This window comes from Ailuropoda melanoleuca, chromosome 4 (assembly GCF_002007445.2).
Source record: "Ailuropoda melanoleuca isolate Jingjing chromosome 4, ASM200744v2, whole genome shotgun sequence".
In the NCBI taxonomy this organism is placed as follows: domain Eukaryota; kingdom Metazoa; phylum Chordata; class Mammalia; order Carnivora; family Ursidae; genus Ailuropoda; species Ailuropoda melanoleuca.
In genome coordinates, this window is record NC_048221.1 from 88,744,034 (window position 1) to 88,756,607 (window position 12,574).

At 46.0% G+C, this 12,574-nt stretch overlaps 1 protein-coding gene across 2 annotated transcripts in view; it reads right to left on the minus strand.

The window, feature by feature from the left end:
• The window catches only part of SPRED2 (sprouty related EVH1 domain containing 2), a 108,963-nt gene that overhangs the window by 76,483 nt on the left and 19,906 nt on the right, over positions 1-12,574 (minus strand). The gene's annotated exons all lie outside the window — the stretch shown is intronic.

A 12,574-nucleotide genomic window follows, 5' to 3' on the forward strand; every position in this document is an offset into this window, starting at 1 on the left:
GCAGCAAGTGTAAAATACAGAGATGTCAAGGCCCAGGACTTTGCCACAGTCAGCAAGTTCTATTACCAGCCCCTCCTGAGATATCCCCCTTGGCGGCCCATCCATGTGCCCCGCCTTGACTTCTGTCCTTCCATCCCAGGTTCTTTCCAGCCTCTGATCCAAGTGTCAGCACTGCAAGTTCGAAGCCCCAGCTCCCCATCCTCCACACTCTTCTCTTCTCACCTTTAATCCCCGTGGACCTCAGGCATCGCTAAGTCAGGCCTCAGAGGTCTCTGCCCCACTTGTGCGCAGACTGTCCCAACCTGACCCTTCACGTCCTTTGCGGGGTTGGAAAGGAAGGTGACGTGCTCCCTCCTTTGCTCGCACTGCCCTTGGGCTCTCTCCAGCACCTGTGCCCCTGAAGTAGAAACCTGCCACGCTGACTCTCACTTCGTTTAGTTGCACCCCCTTCCTATCACCCCCACAGCTCCCTCCCCTGCTTGCATCACCTCTGTCTCTCATGGGCTCCTGTAGTGGCCCGACCAGTCTCCCTGCCTCAGACCTCAAGTCTACTTCACACACCATGCTCTATTCCACTGCTAGCAAGTCACTTAACCACTCTCCACTTTCCCTGTTTCCTTATGGGTAGGAGGGGACACCCACAGCATCATAGCGCTGTCAGGACCATTAAATGGCACTAGGGGTATCAGGCACCCAGCATAGTGTCTGGCATAGAGTGATGAACTCAGATCTTTTTGCCTTAGAGTTGGAAGCCCTGCTGTGGCCACGACACACCCCATTAAATGCCTTCAATGGCTCCCCACTGCTTAAAGAGTAATTAGCTCAGCATTCAAGGTTCTTTCTTCCATCTGCCCCAAGCCACTTTTTTCTGAACTTTACCTTTCCAACCACTTCTTTTCCCCTCAAAAGATCTTTTGCTTAAGCTGATGCCTGCTCCCTCCTAGAAGACGACAGTTTGAAATCTGGAATCAGACTGTCTTGGGTTCAAATCCCCACTCATTTCCTACTTATGAGTTTCCTTGGGTAAGTTTTTTAAACGCTCCAGGCCTTTGTTTTTGTAGCAGGAAAAAAGCTGCCATGACGATTAAATGGGATAACCGGGATGACACCTCAGCCTAGTGCCTCCTGGGGTATCGTGAGAGCTGAATAAGCACCGATTACTCTTTCTTCCAATTCTCCATCATCTTCCTGCTTTGTAGCTCACATGTTATATACCTCTGCCTAAAACACCTCCTCTCAGCAGAGCTAAGTCTGTTCTTCAAGGCTCAAATCACACGTCACCCTCTCCATGAGGGCTTACTTGAAACCCGCCCATCTAACTAATCTCCTTCCCCTTCCAAATAGCACACGGCACTATTCTGGGCATATCATGGTAAAAGCTTCCATGTGCCGCTCTACTGCAAGACGTCCTCTATTTGACTGGCAACATTTATGGGCAGGCCCCATGTCTGATTCATCTTTGTGCTCTCCACACAGTCCTGCATATGGCAGAAAGTTGGTAAATATTTGCCGAGTGAAAGAACAAATTTTTGGAGGAAAGGCAAGAGGGAGTTCCAGGCTTTGAAGACTAAGGACCCAGCAACAGGACAGAGATGGATTTGTCCTGGGACATACTAGAGAAGTAAAGAATGTTTTATTCCTAAGGAGCACCGAAGCCAAACTATACAAAGTAAAGTGAAGTCAGCCTCCTCCTGTCTACTCCAAGTGAAGCATGGCTGCCTCTCCCGAGCCAAGAGTGGCCGCCATTTTAAACAAATAAGTCACGCTGCCTCTGGGCGCAAACAGCCCTCAATGCTTCAGTCATGAGGGGAGGGAATCCTGAATATCATGCACTTGAAAAATTAGATCTTTGATCCCAAGAGGCTATTCTAAACTTCTAACCAGGCCTGTCTGCTTAGCAGTTCGCTCCTTAAAAGCATGTGTTGGTAGCAAGTACAGCTGCATTCTTAATCACTTACACCCCACAACCAACTAAAGATAGCTTGAAGAGGTCTGCCATATGCCAAATTCTTCTTTTAAATAAGAACACAAGAACCGTTCATGCAAGAAAAATTCAGTCATGGCCATTAGAAAAGAAAAAAGGAAAAGGATTTGACTTTTCTTTGTTTTGAATGAAATACCAAAGTAGAAAAATTCTGATAGAGAAACAGATGCACATTACATCTTGGCACCCCCAATCACCAGCTTATATGATCTTCTATGACCTGGCCGGAAGCCCAACACTGATGAGAATCCTGAAGATGACCCGGTCCTGCCAGAAATCAGCCAATGACAGTGCCAAACAATAAATCCAGCCCTCACAACCATCATACTGGACAAATGACAAGGTCACCTTTTCTCACTGGCAACCAGAGTGGGCTTGGATCTACCTCTTTTCCTTCATACCTAAATCCTACCAATCCATCAAGGCAAAGCTCGATTCCTTTCTCTTCTGTGAAGCTTCTCTGAACTGCCTAAACCAAGATAATCTTCCGTTTCCCTCCATCAAATTCCTATGTTTTTGTCACCTTTTTTGGCCCTTTGCTCCCAATACAAGGTAACGTGTGATTGTATTTCATTCAAAGACTCTGGCCTGGCCTTTTTTTTTTTTAAAGACTTATTTAATTATTTGAGAGAGAGCATGTGAGCACAGATTGGGGGTGGGGTGGGGAAGTAGGGCAGGGGCAGAGAGAGTCTCAAGCAAAATTCTGCACTGGGCAGAGCCTGACCTCACAACGCCGAAATCACAACCTGGGCAGAAACCTAGAGTCGCATGCTCAGCCAACTTAGCCACCCAGGCACCCCGACTCTGGCCTTTCTAACTGGATTGCCAACTTTTTGAAGGCAGGAGTCTTAGCTAGACTTCTACAGACATGTTACTTCCTCTTAAGGAACAGGCCCCGACAGGCCTATGCCCAACATGGTAGAGGGTACAGGTGTGAATACTTTTCCAACAAAGCCACCGATGCACAACCCTTGTGACATCAATGACACCACTTACCTACTGGCTTTCTCAGGCTTAGCACTCTTCCGTCACCCTGGTTCTTCCACGATTCTCCTCCTCATGCCTTCTTGAATAGTTATAGGACATTTTAATTAAATCAGTATTTGGTGATACACTGGTATAATTATATATTTAGAGCTGACCTTATAAAATTCAATAGTTATATTTTTTGTAACTTTTTATTCCTACATGAAAAATGGCTGCCTTTTGCTTAGTTTTCTATATATCAAGGACTATTTCATCTGCAAACTGGTCCAGAGCTGGAGAACACTGTCTTGATAGGATCAAAAGCATTTCTGCTCTTAGTGTCATCCCTTCCGGGACCAGCTGTCCTGCATCCCCACCATCTAGATAGGTTGCTCTTAGGGCCTAAATGTGTAGGGGCATTGCTGGGCCTTCTTTCCTTCGTTTCTGTTCTGTCTTGGACCCTATTCCCTCGATTTCATGGTGTTCTCTTTTTTGTTCTCCCTTGCTCTGACACAATGTTTTACTCCCTGTTTTTGGTTCAGACTGCATCTGGAAACACTGCCTTTAGGATTCTGTAGGAAAAACTTCCATCTATCCCACCCCCAATTTTGCACCACCCACCCAGGCACGCAGTTCGGTTTCAGCCTTCTCCACTCTGCTAAATCAGCATTCACGCAGTGGCATTCCATCTTGCAAAATTTGGCTGATATCTCTCTGGGAGGTTTCTGGGTTTATACTGTTTTTATTCCCTATGTCATTTTATTAGAGCTTTGGGAGGAAGCAGAGATATATACACTTGTTCAATTTACTACATTTAACCAGAAGTCAACAACTAAATGTTTACAAGCAGAATTACAAGGTCAGTCACCATGTCTCCTACCATTTTTTCCCCTTCTAGCATCAAATATAAAAACTTACAAGTAGCAAGAGCTCAAGAAGTATTTGCCAAAAACAGTGGCAATTAAATATTTTAATTAACTAAATGCAAACATTTAGACCACCCACAGATTTTTTTTTTTTTAAGATTTTATTTATTTGACAGAGAAAGAGAGCACACAAGTAGGGGGAGTGACAGGCAGAGGGAGAGAGAGAGAGAGACGCAGGCTCCCCACAGAGCTGGGAGCCCAACCCAGGGCTCGATCCCAGGACCCCAGGATCATGACCTGAGCTGAAGGCAGATGCCTAACCAACTGAGCCACCCAGGCACCCCTCACCCACAGATTATTAATTGCAACTCAGAATATTAAAACACACAAACATCTGTTAATTTATTTTTCCCCAAGGTAATTCTAAAGGCACACTGGTTTCCAAGGAACTCAGACATCACTAGGAGGGTCAGTTGCCTTATGCAGACCTGTAGCTGCAAGACCTTACCTCCTGATATACTCTGGAAATTTCTTTTACTACAACAAAACAAAGCAAAAAGATCTTTAGAAATGATTATGTTTATTTTACTATTTCACATTTTGCCCCAACAGTAGTAAATAAACACCAGTGCTGGTAGAACTCTAAAGTTCTTTGCATTCAAGATAAAGTCAACAAATACTTAAGATTCTACTATATTGAGGCACTTTTTTTTTTTTTAAGATTTTTATTTATTTATTTGACAGAGAGGGAGGCAGCGAGAGAGGGAACACAAGCGGAGAGAGTGGGAGAGGGAGAAGCAGGCTTCCCGCTGAGCAGGGAGCCCAACGCAGGGCTCCATCCTAGAATGCTGGGATCATGATCTGAGCCAAAGGCAGACGCTTAACGACTGAGCCACAGACACCTCGACTGAGGCACTTTCTAAGCATTATTGTACACTAGAGAAAAGACAAAGGCTATTCCTGCTCACAGATAGGGAGACAGACCATGAACATGTAACTCAACAGACAGTGATTGAAAACTTGATGATGTAATTGGGTGACCAGAGGCAGGGAAGGCATCCCAGGGGAGTTGACATTTAAACTCAGATACAATTATGAGGAAGGAGCCAGTGATGGGAAGGGCAGGAGGAACAGCATTTTAGTTAGAGGGAATGGCCAAGACAGGAAAAGACCCTGCTTCCAAGAGAATGGTATCAGATGAGGAGAATGACCAATCCAGGCCTATGCAAGATTCTGAGGATTAGTAAAGCAGGTCACAAGTTCCCAGGGAACAAGAGACATGAAACAATGTGGTTTCTGTAAAGATCATTTGACTACTCTGCAGGAAACGTTATTATACAGGGGACAAGAGGGAGGTAGAGTGCCAGACGACTCCAAAAATGCTTTAGGGGAGAGATGGTGTAGCCTGACCAAGGGAGGTAACTGCAAAGAGGAAAAAAGGACAATTTTATTTTGTCATGAAGGAACAACCACTCTGTTGATGAATTAGATGTGAACAGGCAGTACAGGAAAGTGGGATCAAAGATACCATGAGATCTGGTACCTGGACCACTGAGGGAAGGGTGGTATCATTTGTCAAGACAGGGAAGGTTGGGTGAGTGGGCTACCCACTCTTCAGGGATCAGTAGTTGTTTTGGACATTCAAGTTTAGATGCATGCTAGACATCCATGTGGTGATACTTAGACACATCTGGAGTTCTGGGAATGACCAGACTGAAGAAATCAATCTGTGAGTCATCTGCACACAGACGGTATGCAAAGCCATGGGACTAGATACCACTCAGGCAAGCCTGTAGAGAGAGAAAAGGAGAAGGGGCACGTTTGAGCCCCCAGCACCGAAGAGGGTGAAAACCTTAGTAGTGAATGAACAGTAATTCCTATCATAGATCACTATACAATCACAGCATCTTAAGACAAACTAGAAGTGAAATTCACACCTACATTATTTCCTGAATTAGAGTAATGGAATCCCACTAAGTAGCTGCATCTGAAGAAATTCTCTAAAAATTCAGAAATTATTAAAATCAATAGGCATGGTACAGCTACACAAAGAATTGTAACTAAAGTTTTTATTTTCCAAGACTCCAGAAAGTGTGATTTGGTATCAACTAAAAAAGGTTAGACAATGATGAGCACATTTGGTCAAAAACTGAGAAACAGAAATGAATCTACCATGTTTGGGGCATTTTACACTTCTGCCCCCAAACTTTATTAGTACAATTCATACCTTTTGCCAACACTGAAACAAGTAACATTTGATTTACATCCAAAAGCCCAAATACGTTCTCCAAAGCCAAATATAAAGCACCAGCCTTCAGTAAAGGCTTACAGGGAATCCTGCAACATCCAAGCTTCTAGCAGCCGCTGTACTCGGCTGCCCTGTATTAACCATGGGCGAACCAAACAACGGCCCTCCTAAGGAAACAGCTATTTCCAGAAGAGATTAAGTCTAGAAAAGTCAACGTGTAGAAGATATGCTAGACATCTTTAGAACACAAAGAAAAAACTCAAAATACTACAAATTGAAGTCCTGCTACTCAAAGCATGGTCCTGAGAGAGCAGCAGGAACGGCACTGGACAACTTACTAGAAACACAGACCCTGAGCCCCTCCACTCCAGACCTGCTGACTGGGAACCCAAAGCTTCGGCAAACCCCTGGGTGACGCACACACAGCAAAGCCTCGGGTCTAGAAGGCCTGGATGTCCCCACACTGGTTCGGCGCTGCGATCATCAGGTGATACCAACGCGACTTCAGAAGCAAACCACATGATCAGTTTCTGAAAAAGGGATGTTCATGCTACTAGTGCTCCCCTTAATTGTTTTAAGGACTGTGTGGAGGCAGGCAACCCTGTCAAATGAAGTTAAAATCTGTAATCAAATATACTTGCAAAATTAATCACATATATTAAGAATATTAATAAATTGCATGGTGAATGGGTATAAAAACAAGTCTCTACAACTTGTCTATGACCAAACCAAATTTTATAAAAGTCTTTCTCCTCTCTTTATTGGGTGGCCACACGGCCTCAGTAATGGCAATTTTCTCAGAGAGTTTTCTCAAGGAGCACGTGTAATTTACTGTAGACAGTCATTCATACTGTTCCCCTATTTGTTCATTCGGCTGATGCTGCCGGGCTCCTATCATGCTGGGCACGGCACACGAGGAACCAACCAAATGCCCTGACCTCCCCAGAACTAAATAAAAACTACTGTGCACAGAGTGGACCCTGGGGTGTCTGGGAGCTGAAGAGTCAACAGACCCAAGTTTGGGAACACAACATCACAGAGAAGCCACCTGTATCAAAGAGTACAGGATTTTGGGTCTACAAAACTGTGTGTCCCATTTCTCATATATGCACACAGCTCAGTCACCCCACGCACCACCTTCCCAGCTTGGACATCACCCTCTCCTTCTGCCAAACAAATCCCTCTCTCCCCAACAACTGGCCCAGGAAACCTCTGCAGGAACCTCTGTTGGACCAATCTCACTTACTTCCAGTCATGTGCTCCCTAACAGACCTGGCGTTCCCCACTTTCTTTGGTTATACATGTGACAGAAACAAGATGTTATAAACATGATTAGAAGAATGACAATAATGGCAGCTTGCTAATATTTAGCCTTTGTGCTTCCCTCTTTGCCTGGTGTTATCTCATGCACTGTGCATACATACATCAGCCCATCCTCCAGAAGAGAAAACTAAGAAGGCTTGGAGTTTATCAGCTTCTTTAGGTCACCTGACTAACAAATGGCAGAATTGGGGCTCCGTTTGCCTCCTTACAGTACTTCCAGCTTGGTGGACAAAATACTGGTCCAGGGAGTCACCCAAAATACCTATTCCAGCTTTCCTTTTATCATTCAAATAGCAGTTAACGAGGGCCAGGTGCCACACATCTTCCTCAGTTTTTCCTCTTGCTTAGATCTTATTCTGCCCTCAAATACTCTACTAAAATGTTTAATGGTGATTCTTTTTTCCTTCATCACAAACTTGTCACAAATGCAAACTGTGAATGACTGTCCAAAGGAGCAGGGCGTAAAGCCCCCCTCCCCCAGTTACATCCAATACACACACCTAAACTTAATGGGACTTCAACATATCCCCAAAAGATTAATCAGCACCACAGGGCTCCCGAGAACACAAAAGGCGATTTTGTGGGAGTGATGCCGCACTGCAATCTTCTCTTCTGTGATTACACCTCATTTTATAACAATGTTCAGACATTTGGTTGGAGCAAGTATAGTAATTACATTTCTCACTTTGAACTAATTTAAGCAGCTACATCTGAGCTCCTCCACAAGTCCTCAGGCTCATCCACCCTCCTCCCCACCCCCCCTCCAAGAGCATTTCTGTTTGAGGAGACCCAGGACCTCTTTGCTGAGTGACTGTTGCCCTTTCCTTCAGGAACTCTTCCAAATTCCCTACCAAATCTCCCCAGCTGACCCCTGCAATGGACAGCAGGCCCACAACTCTTTCTTCCAGGCACTCATTTGCATGATCCCTGTGGGAAGAGAAAACCACCAGGCCAACCAGACACGTGACTTGGGTTTAACTCTCAAGCCTCAGATCCTCATCTGTGACACAGTGCTTCCTGCCGAAAAGTTGATGGGACATTCCCTGGAGCTGCTAATGCTGTCCTGAAGTCAGGACAGCAAGCACCTCAGCCCCGGGCAAAATGCCAGAGTCACAAACACCATCCCAGAGGCAGAAAACCCCGGAACTTGCACCCCCAGAGAAAATGTGATCAAACAGGATTTCCTAGTCCTCTCCACCCAAACCTACAAACTTTCCAAACCTCGTACACCCTTCTTACTATTCTCTCTTCAGGGTGGTCAAGAACAATAAATTGAAATGTCACCAGCCATGTGCCCTCTTCCTGCTTCCCTTATATCCAAGAGCCTAGTTTTGATGGTGGGACCCAATGTTCTGTCTGCACACCCGTCTGTCTCCAAGCCTACAAGAAGCTTTTAGAGAGGCAGTGACAGGGGCCTAAATGGTCGTGGAAATGAAGCTGGGCAGTATACTCTCTGTGAACCACACCTGAAATGTCCTGACTTCTTAATCTCTGGGGAGGACTTGTGGAAGGGGGAACGGAAAGTTGGGGGCAGGTAGCAACACACACTTCAGAGTGTGTCATTTCACCTTTTTTGGGCTAGGCAAATCAGCCCCCTTGCTGCAGGTGAGAGACAGGCCAGAAATAGTTAACATCAAATTCTCCTTTGTCGGGATCAAACCTGTTCCGCCAGAATGGTCTGATAAAGGGAGCCACCACTTCCTTAGAGATAAGATCCACCTTTCCTGAGAGCTCACGCCCACAAGTGAGGCAGGGCTCTCCAGGAAGCCACCTGCCCGGGCAGCTCACATCAGCTTCTAGTCCAAGTGACCGGACACTACTTGGGGCAGTGGCAAGTTAAGTCTCTTTCTCAAATGGGGCACTCAGCTCCTTTATTCCTGCTCAAAAGTCTCACCACGGAAGGTCTCGGACCTCACAGCTAATGTGTGCTAACAAGGAGAAAACTCACAAATCACAATTTCTGAATAGAAACTTGAAGTGGCTACCCATCTGTATGTGTGCAGCAGTGGTGATAGGGGAGAGAATATGATTAATACCTACACCTGAATTCAAGGAAAACCCCTGTATGCAGTGAAAACCCATCAAACGATAATCTTTGGGCCACCAAGTGAGGACGCTGTGTGAGGGGGCTCTCATCTATTGCTATGTGGCCACAGATGCGAGAGAGCTGCTGGTGAATCAAAAAGGTGGATATATAGCCTGCAAAGTGTCTCTCAGCCCAAGGCTGGGGGCGGGGGTGCTGCCTATTTAAAGCAATTTTAGGCTGAGTCTCTGTGTACGGTGACTGCCACACACACCCGCATTCATGTGCTTTGCAAATCTAGATTTTGGTGTCTGGTTTGTTTAAATCACAAGATGAACTTGTATTTATTCTCTCTGGCTGGCTGACTCACTTGTCCTTGTACCTCTGAAGACACCGTGCCCCCTCATGCTTCACTTTAGGGGCACAGGTAACCCCAGAATTCCATTTTGAGGATATTTCTCCCTCTCGCTCTTGGGAGTGTCTTAAAATACTACTAATTCAAGAAAGTGCAATGCTCTAGTAGTCACTTTCCTCTCCAGAACACACAAAAAATTACTGAAAGCCGGGCAAGGAAGCTGGAGGACTAAAAGGGACAGAAAAAAAAAATGTTATCAAAATATTTATGACCTAGCCCATGTGTTGAGGGTAAGTCCCCAGTATGCCACCCACCAAGGCCATGCCCCCTTTCTCCCTCTTTCCTGTTTCTTTGCCAGAGTCCCCTCTGGAACCCTGCCTGCATAGTCACAAATCCTTGGCACAGCCTAGGAGGATCTCAGGATTCAATGAACCAAACGGATGAGGAGTCCTAGATCCCCCCACGCCCATTCCTTGGCTTAGACACGATTAATCAGTGCCTCTCACAAAACCAGCCATAGGGGCTCCTCTCCTCTCTGGCTGGTTCCATCTTTCGAGCTGCGTACCAGAGGGGCATGATCCTTCCCTTCTGTTCAGCCCTCAGGCCCCCTCAACAAGATGAAACTGCTTGCTGGATGCCAGTCACATTCATGTATTAGGTGCCTCAGAGGTGCCAGACACCGCAGCAGACTGTCACCTGCTGTGTCTCACTGAACCCTCACAAGCCTCATACATCAGTACCATTGGAGAGATGAAAACACCCAAGTTTGGAAATACAAAAAATGCAATATAAGGGGCAGTCAAAATCTGAAACCAGCTCCCCCGCCTCGAAGGCGGGGACTGTTTTCATGACGCCACAGCAATTCCCTGTACACAGAGCTCTAAGCCAACTGCGCTGACCAGAACCAGAGACCGCTGCCACTGCTCGCGCACAGGACGCAAGGCCAGAGGCCCGGCAACTGGTCAGATTTTTTGAAATTCTTCTTCGGCCCACAAATACTGCCCTAGTATTGCCTTTCATCATCAGCCTTCCCTTTTCAGCCACACCCTGCACAACAGACTGGTTATCTCAAAATTCATAGATGCTACCCACAGAGCACCTCTTCACGGACCCATCGATTTATGTACATACATCATTTGAATTAATACTGAAAACAGCCCAGAAAAGTAGGTACTGTGGTCCCTTTTTTACATGTGAGGCTTTGAAAGGTTCAGGTACTTTACCCCGGTCTCGTGGCTAATAAGAGTGGAGTTCACACCTGGGTCTGCTTTAGGCTAGAGGTGCGCTAACTCCCAGGAGGCACTGGCCCCACATGGCCACGAACCCCTGCAAACAGCTCGTCCACAGATGTGCTGCAAGTGGAAAATGCTATATTTCAAAAATGTGATAGAAAAGAATGCAGAATATGCCAGTAATAATTTTTAATACTGATTACATGTTGAAATAATTTAGATGAATTGAATTAAAATTAAAATCACCTGTTTTTTAGTTTTTTTTTTAACTGCCACCAAAGCATCTTACATGACTCATGTTGTATTTCTACTGGACAGCACTGGTCTAAACCCTCTGGTTTTTACCAAGAAGCCCCTACTGCCTTCCTATAACATAGCTCGGAGCAATTCGCACCTTGGTCATCATTTAAAAAAAAGAGTAAACAGCCTCACTTCTAGTAATGGGAATTTTGCTTCCTGATGAAAACTAATAATAATTTTAAATGCGGGGGCGGGGGGAAGGTCCTAACTCATGTGCTGATGCCAGAGAACCTGCAAGTAGCCTACACAGGCGGTCCCTCCTCCCCGCCCATGCTGGGCTCTTGGGCATCTCGTATCCCTTCTCAGGCAGAGGTTACTTTTCACATCACTGCTTGTACTCCCCCATCCCAGTTCTTAACCTAACTAGAACTCGTTCCGAAATCAAATGAAAAGAGGACCTAGCGTTTTCCTCCTAAGGAAGAGGCTTTTACGGGTAAGAAATTAGGTTGAAAGATACCACGCAGAGTCTCCGGTGAAACCAGAAAGAGCCTGCCGCACTTCCCTACCTTTCCCCCGAGGAACGGCTGTCAGTGCGGGGAGCCCTGCTGGCGTCGGGATGGGGTCCCAGCGGCCACGGGAGGACCTGAGGCTTCACTGCGCCTTCACTGGGAAAAACCTGCCAACGGAGGCTCTGGACCTCCTGCAACTGCTAACTTGAGGGGTTCGTTCTCTCTCCGGTTGTCGATTTGTTGCAATCAACAGCAGCAGCTGCCGGAGATACCCGTTTCTGGACGGACTGCTTTCCACGTACCAGCCACTGTGCAAAGCACGTGATCCACATTATCTCAACTAACCTTCTCACAATTCTTCTGAGGAATTACTCTCTGAGGAAATCCCAGCTCTGGACCCAGGCAAGACTCATTCGACCACAGGCTCTGAAAGCAAAACACTACAGGAGCCCGAGGGGCCCTGCCCTTCTTCCCGAGCACTTGCGATGGGGAGGGCGATTCGGTCAGCTGCAAAAGTGCTAACATGGCATCATTTCATAGTTACTTAAATTACATGCTTTTAAACAGCACTCTCACACGATGACACGACAAATGGCACGTTTACCTGTGTGCTGTAACTGGTCACACGTGTACAGGTTATATGAAGTAACTGGCATAAAAGGACTTGTAAAACTAAAGCTACAACAGGGGACACAAGTTACGGATGGAATGTTGGCATGAACAGCTCACTTCCTCGGCTTAATTGGCGTCTATCTTGGTGTTAATTGACTTTGAGTTAAGAATCTTTCATAGAAGTTGAGGAAAACTGACCTTTGGCGTGCCGGTGAC